This window comes from Dipteris shenzhenensis, chromosome 23, assembly GCF_047967505.1.
Source record: "Dipteris shenzhenensis isolate YYH24624 ecotype China chromosome 23, Dip_SZ_1.0, whole genome shotgun sequence".
NCBI classification, from domain to species: Eukaryota; Viridiplantae; Streptophyta; class Polypodiopsida; order Gleicheniales; family Dipteridaceae; genus Dipteris; species Dipteris shenzhenensis.
This window is the reverse complement of record NC_141618.1, coordinates 44,511,159-44,521,851: the sequence shown is the minus strand read 5'-3', so window position 1 is coordinate 44,521,851 and position 10,693 is coordinate 44,511,159.

Genomic DNA, 10,693 nt, shown 5'->3' with positions numbered 1-10,693 from the left:
AATCCTACAAAGCCAAACTATTTTAGAAGTATAGCATTCCCTGGAACCAAATATTGCTATTAGGATAGTTAAAATCAAGTTTTCATGCCACTTACAGTTTTTATAGAACTTTTTCAAGTTATCCAGTCAAAGTTTGTAAAACCATGTTGACTTTCAAAGCAAAAGCGTATGATGAAGTTCCAATTCCAAAGTTTTTGGATAATGGTTGGGATAGAATGGTGGCCAACAATGTGTATTGTGAGGTTGCTCATAACTCCATCAACTTTATACAACATCACTTTGATCACTTTGGAAATATCTATAATATTGAATATATACAATCATCATAGTGACATCTCTTCCTCTCTCATTAGCATTATCCAACACTTTATTTCAGATCTTCAACTCAGTTTAATCAAAATATTTCGTGTCATATTATGGTCACAGGCAAAGGACACTATCTAGTCACATAGCTAAGAAAACATCACTTCAATCACTTTGAAAATACTTTAATATTGGATACATACATACATGCCCTTCTATGTGCTTCAAATAGACATCAATTCTTGAATGCTCTTAGGATTGTGGTGCATTACTATATTTACGATTGATTCCTTTGTTGCTTGGATAGTTTATCCTCCCAAGGTGTGCTTACTATCATATATTGCCTTATACTCAATTTAATTTTGAATGAGTAGCAAATTTTAAATCTTGTATTAGAACGTGAAATAAATGGATCTCTCAAATTGAGATCTCTTTATTGAGCATCAAGAAGGCAAGGGTGGACTCCGTTGAGGCTGTGTGCTTCCTTGGAAGCATTTCCCTCCAACATTATGCTAACTCAACACTACTATACCTTCATCCTTTTCTATCGCTTACCTCTCGACGATTAGCATGCACAGGTGTGAAAACCATCGGTATAGTCAACGAGCAACTTTTCTCAATATGTCTCAATATATACCGACACTCTTTAGCATCGGTATATACTGACACTAACATAGTGATAAAATATGAAGAGGGGAGAGGAGAAGAGTGGAGATGAGGAGAGAGGGAACAACTAGAGATCATGCCACAAATGACTAACTATACACTAAATTTAGCTAAAAATGTAGAATATATACAAACCCCTTTAGGGTTAGGGTTGAGAGATCTCAACAACGGAAGCAGAATGGAAGAAGGTGAGCGAGAGGGAGAGCTAGAAGAGAGAGCCACACAAGTTTTGGTGGGTGCAGAACACCCTAATCTTCTATGTCATCCATATATGTGTTTGAGTATTGTACATAGCTAGGGTTAAGGTCCAATGGCCTTTAACCCCCACAACCTCCCACTTAAAGGCCAATGTGCCTTTAATGGAGAAGCCTTCTCCTCATCTGATTTGGACTATCTGTCTAACTCAATTTCACATATGGAGGCAATGGAGTACTTACTACCTTCCCCCCCTCCATATTGAAATGTTGCAATCCTTTTGTAACATAATCCTTCTGTGAAAGCCAAAGGAGTTTCCTACTCCCGTCATGTGTGATTCACATACCAAGAATATAACCTGTAGGTCCCAAATCCTTCATCATCAAAGGCCTCATGCAACTTGGCCTTCAATGCATCCAGCTCATAATTGTTCTTGCTAACCAACTTAGAAAGATGCATTTCCTAGACTTAGGGTCTAGCTTCTTCCGAAGCTCTTTTGGCACATGTGCATATGCCTCACACCCAAATATACACAAATGAGAGTAAGAGGGATTCTTGCCACTCCATGCCTCTTTAGGAATACCACCATCCAAACTCTTAGGGGCTTAGCACATGGGAATAAATAGGATGGGAATGGGAAAAGGTGGTCCCATGCATATTTCTATCCTATTCCTATCCCACCATGTACTAACAAAAAAAGAACTAGGTATGGTTGGGTTTAGGAAGAAGAGGACACATGCCATCATTTCATGTGTTTAAGAGGTGGGGACCACGTGGGGACAAGGACACATGTCATCCTTCCATGTTTTTGAATCCCTAACAAAAGAGAAACCCATTCTGGCTGCCAGGATCTAGAGGCCATGGTCTAGGATGGGAGAAAAAGTGGCTACTCCCATTCTTAATCCATCCTAGACCACTTGGTGTAGGACGGGAGTAATGATGACAAAAAGATTCCCATCCTAAACCCATGCTAGCCCCATCCATGTGCTAAGACCCTTACTAGGTGATCTATTGATCACATGCACTGCAGTCTTCTTTGCCTCATCCCAAAAAGCACCAGAAAGACTTGCATTGGAAAGCATACATTGAAACTTTTCTTGAATGGTGCAGTTCATCTTTTCCAAAAGCCCGAGCCTATGCATGAGGAGGTAGGGACATCAAAGCAGCACAAGGCCGAGCTCGAGCCCATGGATGAGGAGGCAGGGACACCAAAGCAGTAGGAGGAGTGGGAGTGGATGCAAAACGAGGGAGTACCGACAGAGGATGTGCAACATCAAGATCCACAGTAGGATGTAGAGCAGCTAGATCCACATTAAGATCCACAACATGATGTATAGCAGCAAGATCCACAACAGCAGCAACCTGAGCAGCATGTGGAAGATTCTCAGGAGTCTCCACTACAAAAAAGTCAAGAGAGAGATTCCGAGCAATAATAGAAAAATAGATGATACTTGTAATCATTTTGTATTAATACATCAAATGTCAAATATATTTTTTTGGTTAAGTAATACCTAAGTCAATAGCTTTGTATTATCTGAATTGTTCTATTTACATGTCCTTTCATTTTTGCTCCTTTGAAGTATCTGCAAAAATAAAATTTTAGCAATATGTAACTGTATTATCCAAATGTAAAGAGAATCAAATTAGGAGAAACACAGGGTGGTCAAATTAGGAGAAACACAGGGTGGAAACCAACCTACTTTCCTATTGTTCAAAATGAATGAAAATTCTTTATGGATATTTTTCTCAATCTCCATAATAATGTCATTGCGTAACTGATAGAGAGTGCAGCAGTGTCCCAATGAGATGGATGTTAGAAGGATGTCATTCTCAATAACATTGATTTCAATTATTGGACTTGATGACCTCTTGTCTTGGCCATTGCCACAAGTTTTATGCCTATCATCCTACTGCGTTTATAGTAAAAAGAGAAAATAAAGTTTTGTGAGGCAACCAGGAGGCTGTCTCCTAGTCTGGAGAACTCAATGAGATCATCATGTATCGTCTCATATGGGCTGTGTCCCTTCGTAGTGACTGTGTGTGCATAAGGTGATGTATCTGGGGGAAAGTAGCACACTGCCATGTAGATTGGTCGGGCATCGGGTATCTGGACACGGACCCACATGTGTCGCATGTGTGCCTCTCTCCGAACCACTGAAATGAGGGGTCTCAAATGTGATCTGAAGAGGATGGAGCTATATCTTTCAACTTGAAAGATAACAAGACATCAATCAAAAGCATCTCCAAGTGGTTTCATTTTTGTAATTTGGATGTGGTTGATATGATTCTCCTCCCATATTGCTTAGAGTATGTTCCTTGACCTTTTCCACTACTACCGTCTATTGTCAAATTCCTGATTGTTTAAATTAAATTTACACCCTCTTGGTCTAGTCCCCTCATGTTATTTGTTTCTCTTGTAGCAATCATTGGAGTTTGGTACATATAGATGTACAGCAAAAGCTATGCTATACATTCAACTCCTTAAAGCGTACCCACCAAAATTTGGAATTGTAAGTCAGTCATTGCCTATACTTTTTCTCTAAAACACGATTTTTAAGTTCTCTCTTGAAAAGTCAGCCATATTGCATTTACTTGCAGATTTGTAAATTTAATAATTTGTTGCCCTTCATTCCCATTGCAGTTGTCTCAAAAGACTAATGGATGCATTGGATCTCTGTGATCCAAAGTTAAAGATGTTAGATTTAGCTCACCCAATGTCATTGCAGGTATAGTAATCGTTGTCACTTATCTTTATCTCCCTCTTATTTTTGCACTCTTAATAGTCCAATATACATCTTAGCTTTCTATTTTAATAAAATAGATACCATAACAGGAGGATCCTTTCTCCTGTGGATGGAGGACTCTCATCAGTGCCAAATATATGATGGACACATACTTTTTAGAGAAAGAGCCTCAATTTGTGAGTGCTTTCATTGCATACTATTTGAGAAGTTCTAAATTTAATGCAATATTGAAAACATTCTTTGTTTTTATTGCAGATGAAAGAGGATAGTTTTGGCTCCAAATATGTACATAGCTTCAGAGCAAAGACAAATTCTGAAGCTGCTAGAGCACTCTTCCCCTTGTCTAGCACTAGACCAACTAGTCCATACAGGAGAGGGCTCAAAAGGCACTGAGGATCTCCAAGTTGAACAAGAGGCTTAGAATGTCCTAGGCACTAGCAATCTAGAAGACATTCTAAAAGGTGTCAGTGTTGATGAGCTGCTTAGTGAATATTTTTGACATTTGGATCATTTGGCTAGCTTGATGTTGGAGAATGACAGACGGTGATGAGGACTGGCGATACTGTTGATACAAGTGGTGCCCATGTAGCCATCCCGATGATTCTGTAGTACTTGTGGGAGGTTGTTCCAATGGTATTTCAGTCCCTTGTGTACAATAGTCATACTGTTAATCTGGCACTAGCTCCCCTTGTGGCTAACTTGCAAAGTTCAAAACTTGTGATTACAAAGCCGTCAGCCATCATGTTCCTCAGTACCAATGTCCTTAATGCCAGGCCCTTGACTACCATGATCTTGACTAATAGGCTACTCAAAGACAGTACCAATGTCCTTAATGCACCCTTGACTACCAGGGTCCTGACTGATAGGTTGCTCTAAGATTGGAGTCTCAGTAGCAAGGTCCTAGCTAGTATCGTCCTGCCTATTAGCTTGCTCTTCAGTTCCAAGCACCTAACTAGTAGGCTGCTCTAGAGTCTGATGACCAAGTTCTTGGTGAGTAGGGTCTTGGCTACTAGGTTCCTGACTAGTAGGCTGCTCTGGAGCTATCCCTATGTCCAACAGTGTGCCCTTGGCAAGGAGAGGTTGTACTTCGAGAAACTTTGCATCGTCAGGCTGGTAGGGTATTTAGCACCGTGTGTTGGCAGTGAGAGAGCCCTTTGAATGATGGTACTATCAAGGATAATGTTTAGTGGGCTCTGATGTACAGTGATTGTATCGTACTAAGCAGCTTTACACTATGCGACTTTTAAATGATACTCTTTTATCTTCATGCCTTATCTCTTTTAATAATTAAATTTTGGTCTCTCAATTTTAGTGCTTTGAGTATCCATGCGAGCTATGTGTTTTTAGATGATGGAAATACGGCTTTTAAATGAAATTCTTTTATCTTCATGGAGTCTAATTCAACAGAACAATAAACGGGAGCTGACTGAAGCGCTACTACTTTAATACGCAAGCTATCTCCAACAAAAACGAAGATTTGGGGAACCAAGTCTTCCTTAGTAAGGATTAGATTGTATCGCAAGCACTCACTTGCATATGTACATCTTTGCACATATAGGTAGCATCAATCGATTTTAACCTAGGGCTTAGAAGTGATGCCTGAGTTCTAGCAGCCCTATGAAATCCCAGCAACAAAAAAAAGTAGCGTATGGTTAGTCCCTACCTAGCTACTAGGTCATGTGCACTCACACGCTTTTGCTTAGACACATAGATGATTGCATGAATAATTGTGCCACACACTTTCATTCCACACTCTCAAAGCATTTATAAAAATAAGATCTCTCACAAACACATAGAAAGGTCATTGCATGAAAGTCTAAAATCCTTGGAGGACAGTCCTACAATGACCACATACATCAGGGACTTTCTCCTTCTTACCACTCCAGCAATGCACAAGTTGGCAATCAACAGTAACTCCTTAAAAGCCTATCTTTCCACTCAAAACATGTGTATTAAAATCACAACTCCAAAAGGAGAATATCTCAAATATCTAACTAACGTAAAATCATAAAGTTGTTTAGGATCTTTGGGTAGTACATCCTTCATATTAGCTAGGTACCACCTCTCCCTCTTTGTTTGTGAGTGCGGGGAAGGATTTTCTATATTAATTAATGATGCTAGCTCTACAAGTTCATCATAAAGAGGAGACATCGGCTGTCTTGATGTTGATTGAAACTTCTCATTATTTTCAATTAATAGAGCACCAACTTCCACATGTTTATTAGGCACCTCGATCATGCCCTTCACACATATGTCTGAAGAAAGGATGCATTTATCTTGTCTTTCTCCGGTGCTATACAATTTCTCCCATTCTTAATAGCATAAGCTATTGTAGTACCTGTTCTATAGAATATTCATAAGTTCTTATAATACCTATTATATACAGTTCCAAATGCTTATTCATAACTTAGAAACAAAACATATGACTTACACACATTAGTCATACTTGCTCTAGAAAATAAATCAAGTACCAAATAGTCCTCAAGGATGTAGTTAACAAGGCACTGAGGCTTTTGATAAGGATTGGCTAAGTTCTTAGACCCATGAACATGCATCAACTCTCTTGTAGCCATTGGAAAAGGAAAAATATTAGATCATCCTTGCTTGTGCACATGTGCCCTTACTCTCTTTTTTTGTATCATCCCAATACCCAACAATTCATCTAAAAATAGCTTTTTGAGATGAAATCTCAAAATATGATCTATATTAGTCTTAGTCCTAAACCAATTACAAGACATTCAAAAAAAAACTATGGATGAAAATAGAACAAAAATATAAAAACATTCAGATATTGAGAGCCGATACACTTACCATAAGTCTCCTTAAACTCTAAAAGCACCAATAATTGATCCTACTTGGGTAGAACTATAAAAGTTCACAAATCTCCAAATGTAGGAGGTGGTGAGTGTTGAATCATTTTAGTAATTTTGTGAACGCCTTTTTTTTGTTTGTGGACACAACCATGTTAAAATCGTAAGGAATATTGGCAATTACCAATGAATAGTCCCTTTTGGGGAACATTCTCTAATATCTTACTACGGACAACCATATACAACCTCTCCTTCATGGGATTAGCAAGCTGACAAATGATCTTCATTTCTGATATCATTGGATATAAGAATTTGCATGTCTTTTCTTGCTTTTCTCTCCTAATGTGTACCATCAAATTTTGAGGACAATCACTTTCCTTTACAACTCGAGTTGTCTTTGTTTTCCTCGAGCAAGATTTCTAATCACTATTCATAAAACAACAAATAAACTCATAGGTCACATATTTGACATATCATAAAATATTAAACCCATATATATCCCAAAAAATATTAGGAAAAAGATATTCATGCTTACCCAACTTTTGAATGGAAAAAAAAAAAACTCAATACATCTAGTGAGCTGGACTTTCATGAAGCACTTCTTCCCAAGAATTGCAATTCAATCTCTTGATCATCACTTCTTGGATGTGGATATGACTATAAGAAACCATAACGTTAATCTTATAGCACAAAATATAGTTTGTAATTTCAATAGATTGTACAATAATCAAACTTATAAGAAAGAAAATGTTTCAACCATCATAACATTGAGAGTAAGTGAACTTACTTTTTGAACTCCATTTCCATATTCGACCAACATTTGCTTGGATGTAGCCAATCACAGAACTATTTGTTGGGACATTTTGGAGCCACGATGCCACACACTCTTGGGGAGCTCTTGGGTGAGATTTTGAATCTGGGGTAGACCCCCAGTGCCCCACTCTCACTAGAATTTTTTTGGATGTCATGATGCTGCAATTGCATAATAATGAGACAAAATCTATTTATTTTGAACACCATAGAGCTCGACACATGGTAACTCTGCCTGGCTTTGCACAACATAGTCTCTGGCCTGACTACATCATGCAGCGTAGTCTCTGGCTTGAGCATCTATCATCATGTAGCCCTTTACTGCAGCTTTGCCACCTATCATCAGGCAGCGCGCCCATGTAGATCATGAAAATTCAAGGTTGGCTTGGAGCGACCACTACACTAGTTTTTGGCATAATAATGAGATGCAATCTATAATTCTAAACACCGCAGAGCTCAACATATGGTAGCTCTACCTTGCTTCGTGTAGCACAGTCTCTGGACTGAGTACTTGTCATCATCGAGCCTTTTGCAACAGCTTTGCTGCCTATCTCACCGGGCAGTGCACCCATGCGGATCATGAAAATTCAAGGTTGGCATGGAGCGTGACCAGCATGCTAGTTCTTGGAGTTATGGAGTCACCTATTTTTACTCATTACTGAAGGAGATCTATGATGACCACCGTGCTAGCAAATAGAAGGAGATCTATGACAACAGCCATACTGGTTCTTGGAGTTATATATTAGTACACCAAGGAAAATGTATTTTCTTGTGCAGCCAAGGAAAATGCAATTGTCGATATGGCCCTCCTTTTAGGGGCATGGCCATACTGGTTCTTGGAGTTATATATTAGTGCACCAAGGAAAATGTATTTTCTTATGTAGCCAAGGAAAATGCAATTGTCGATATGGCCCTCCCTTTAGGGGCAAGGGCCATATCAACATGCCATATCTATCCAGTGGCATCCTGGATATTGTATAATGCAAGTCAATATGGCCCTTGCCCCTAGAGGGGACTCCTCAAGGGCCATATCGTCAATTGTATTTTCTAAAAGTTTAATTGTATTTTTCTAGATGTATCTCCATGCAATCACCATGGTGGGTTGTTGGAGCTATTTTAATGCTACTTTGGTCCCAAACCAAGGAAAATGTAGTCCTACCTTACTGGTATTTTAGTCCTTGTTGCAATAAATCCTAAATGAGGGCAAAAATATTCTTAGCCACCACGGTGACTGGAGGCCCGGTGGTGCCATCCAGATAATCAACTACAATTCATCGAGTAAAAATTGATCAAAAGAGATTACATCTACATCCAATAATAGGTTATATAAAAATTAATAACAATGTATAATGAGAGCAAAAATTGAACATAAGATCTTACATTTATAAAAACTCAACAATTGCTGAGATTCTTAGAGGCCAAAAGATTACATCTAGCGAGCATAACCACTCAGCCCCATTGTTGAGTGGTTTATATAAAAACTAACAACACTTTATACTGAGAGCCTCAAATTAAAAAAAGAGATTACATTTGTAAAAACTCAGCAATTGCTAAGAGCTTTTGAGACTAAAAGATTACATCTAGCGAGCCAAATACCGCTGAGTGCCTTAGAGGCCAAAAGATTGCATCCAGCCTCATTGAGCAAGAGGATATCTTTACAACTCAGTATTGACACTAGCACAGCTTGCTACATTCAAATATTTTGGGGAGCTGATGGAGGAGATGTTGGAGAGCCGTGTGCACATTGCATAAATGCAGGACTCAAAATATGCCCCCCCAACAAGACAAGAGTAGTCTATAGTGAAAATCCTTAGCCCTTCATCAATGTTTGTGGTGAATCCATAGAGCACATCCATATAGAGGCCATAGGTGTGCATGCCATCCAAGGTGGTGACATGCAGATGTGGGGGGAATCAACCAAGGGAACAAAGAGATTCCACAAGAGAGAGCATTTCAAATCCTAACGAGTGCAACACAATGACCTTATCCGAGAAGGCAAAAAAGATTGAGATCACATTGCATCAAGGGGTAATAGTAGTAATAGGCATGGTAAAGAGTGGGTGAGCAATGGAGCGGATGAGCAGGGGAGTAGATGAGTGGGTGAGCAATGGAGCGGATGAGCAGGGGAGTAGATGAGAGTTGGATGAGGGAGCATGGAGCAAAGTAGAGCAAGGGCAGAAGAGAGCTAGAGGAGGGTGCATGGAGCAAAGTAGCAGAGAAGGGGTAGATGAGAGCAAAGTAGCCAAATGCCAAATGGCAAATGACATGGACCTTATATATTACAAAATTCAAGCCACCATGGTGACTGGAGGCATTTTAAACCACCACCTCAATTAATCAAAATCCGAGGAGAGTGCCATCCAAATATTCATGAGCCATTTTCAAGCAAAGTAGCCAAATGCCAAATGCCAAATGCCATAGACTTTATATTAATCAAAGTTTGATTCACCAGGGATCATCTTCTTCTTCTCCCTTTTCACTCAAAGGCCCGGTATGCCATCCAAATAACCATGAGCCGTATTCAGCAAAGTAGCCAAATGCCAAATGCCATGTACCTTATATTAATCAAAGTTCAAGCCACCGGAGATCACCTTCTTATTCTCCCTTTTCACATGGAGGCCCGGTGTGCCATCCAAATAATCATGATCCATTTTAATTGCAGGCCACCATGATGGCTGGTAATTAACTACCAGCCTAGTGGAATCTTAGGCACCACCTTGCCACCGACAATAGTAGTAATTCATTACAGCATGGATGGTAATCATGAAGCGGATGTCACTGTCCTAATAATTAACTGGTAATTAGCTACACTCTACTAATAAGCATGCAAGCCCGGTGAATGATAGTTAACTATACTCTACTGATCATGCAATCTTGGTGGTGGTAATTGGCAGGTGAGTAATTGCAAGCCATTGTGGTGGCTGGTAATTAACCACTAGCCTAGTGGGATCTTAGCCACCACTACAGATGTGGCTCGTAATCTTAGACACCACCTCGGAGCCACCACGATCGGCCATAAATTAGGAAAAAATGGAGCTCATTTTGGGGCCCAGAGAGAAATTCATGATTTCTTCATTATTCTTTCCTCTAAAATAATAAAATATGACATAGTCCCACTGACGTATGGTGCAAAATTTGGTATTTTTGACATCACCGGTGCATCTG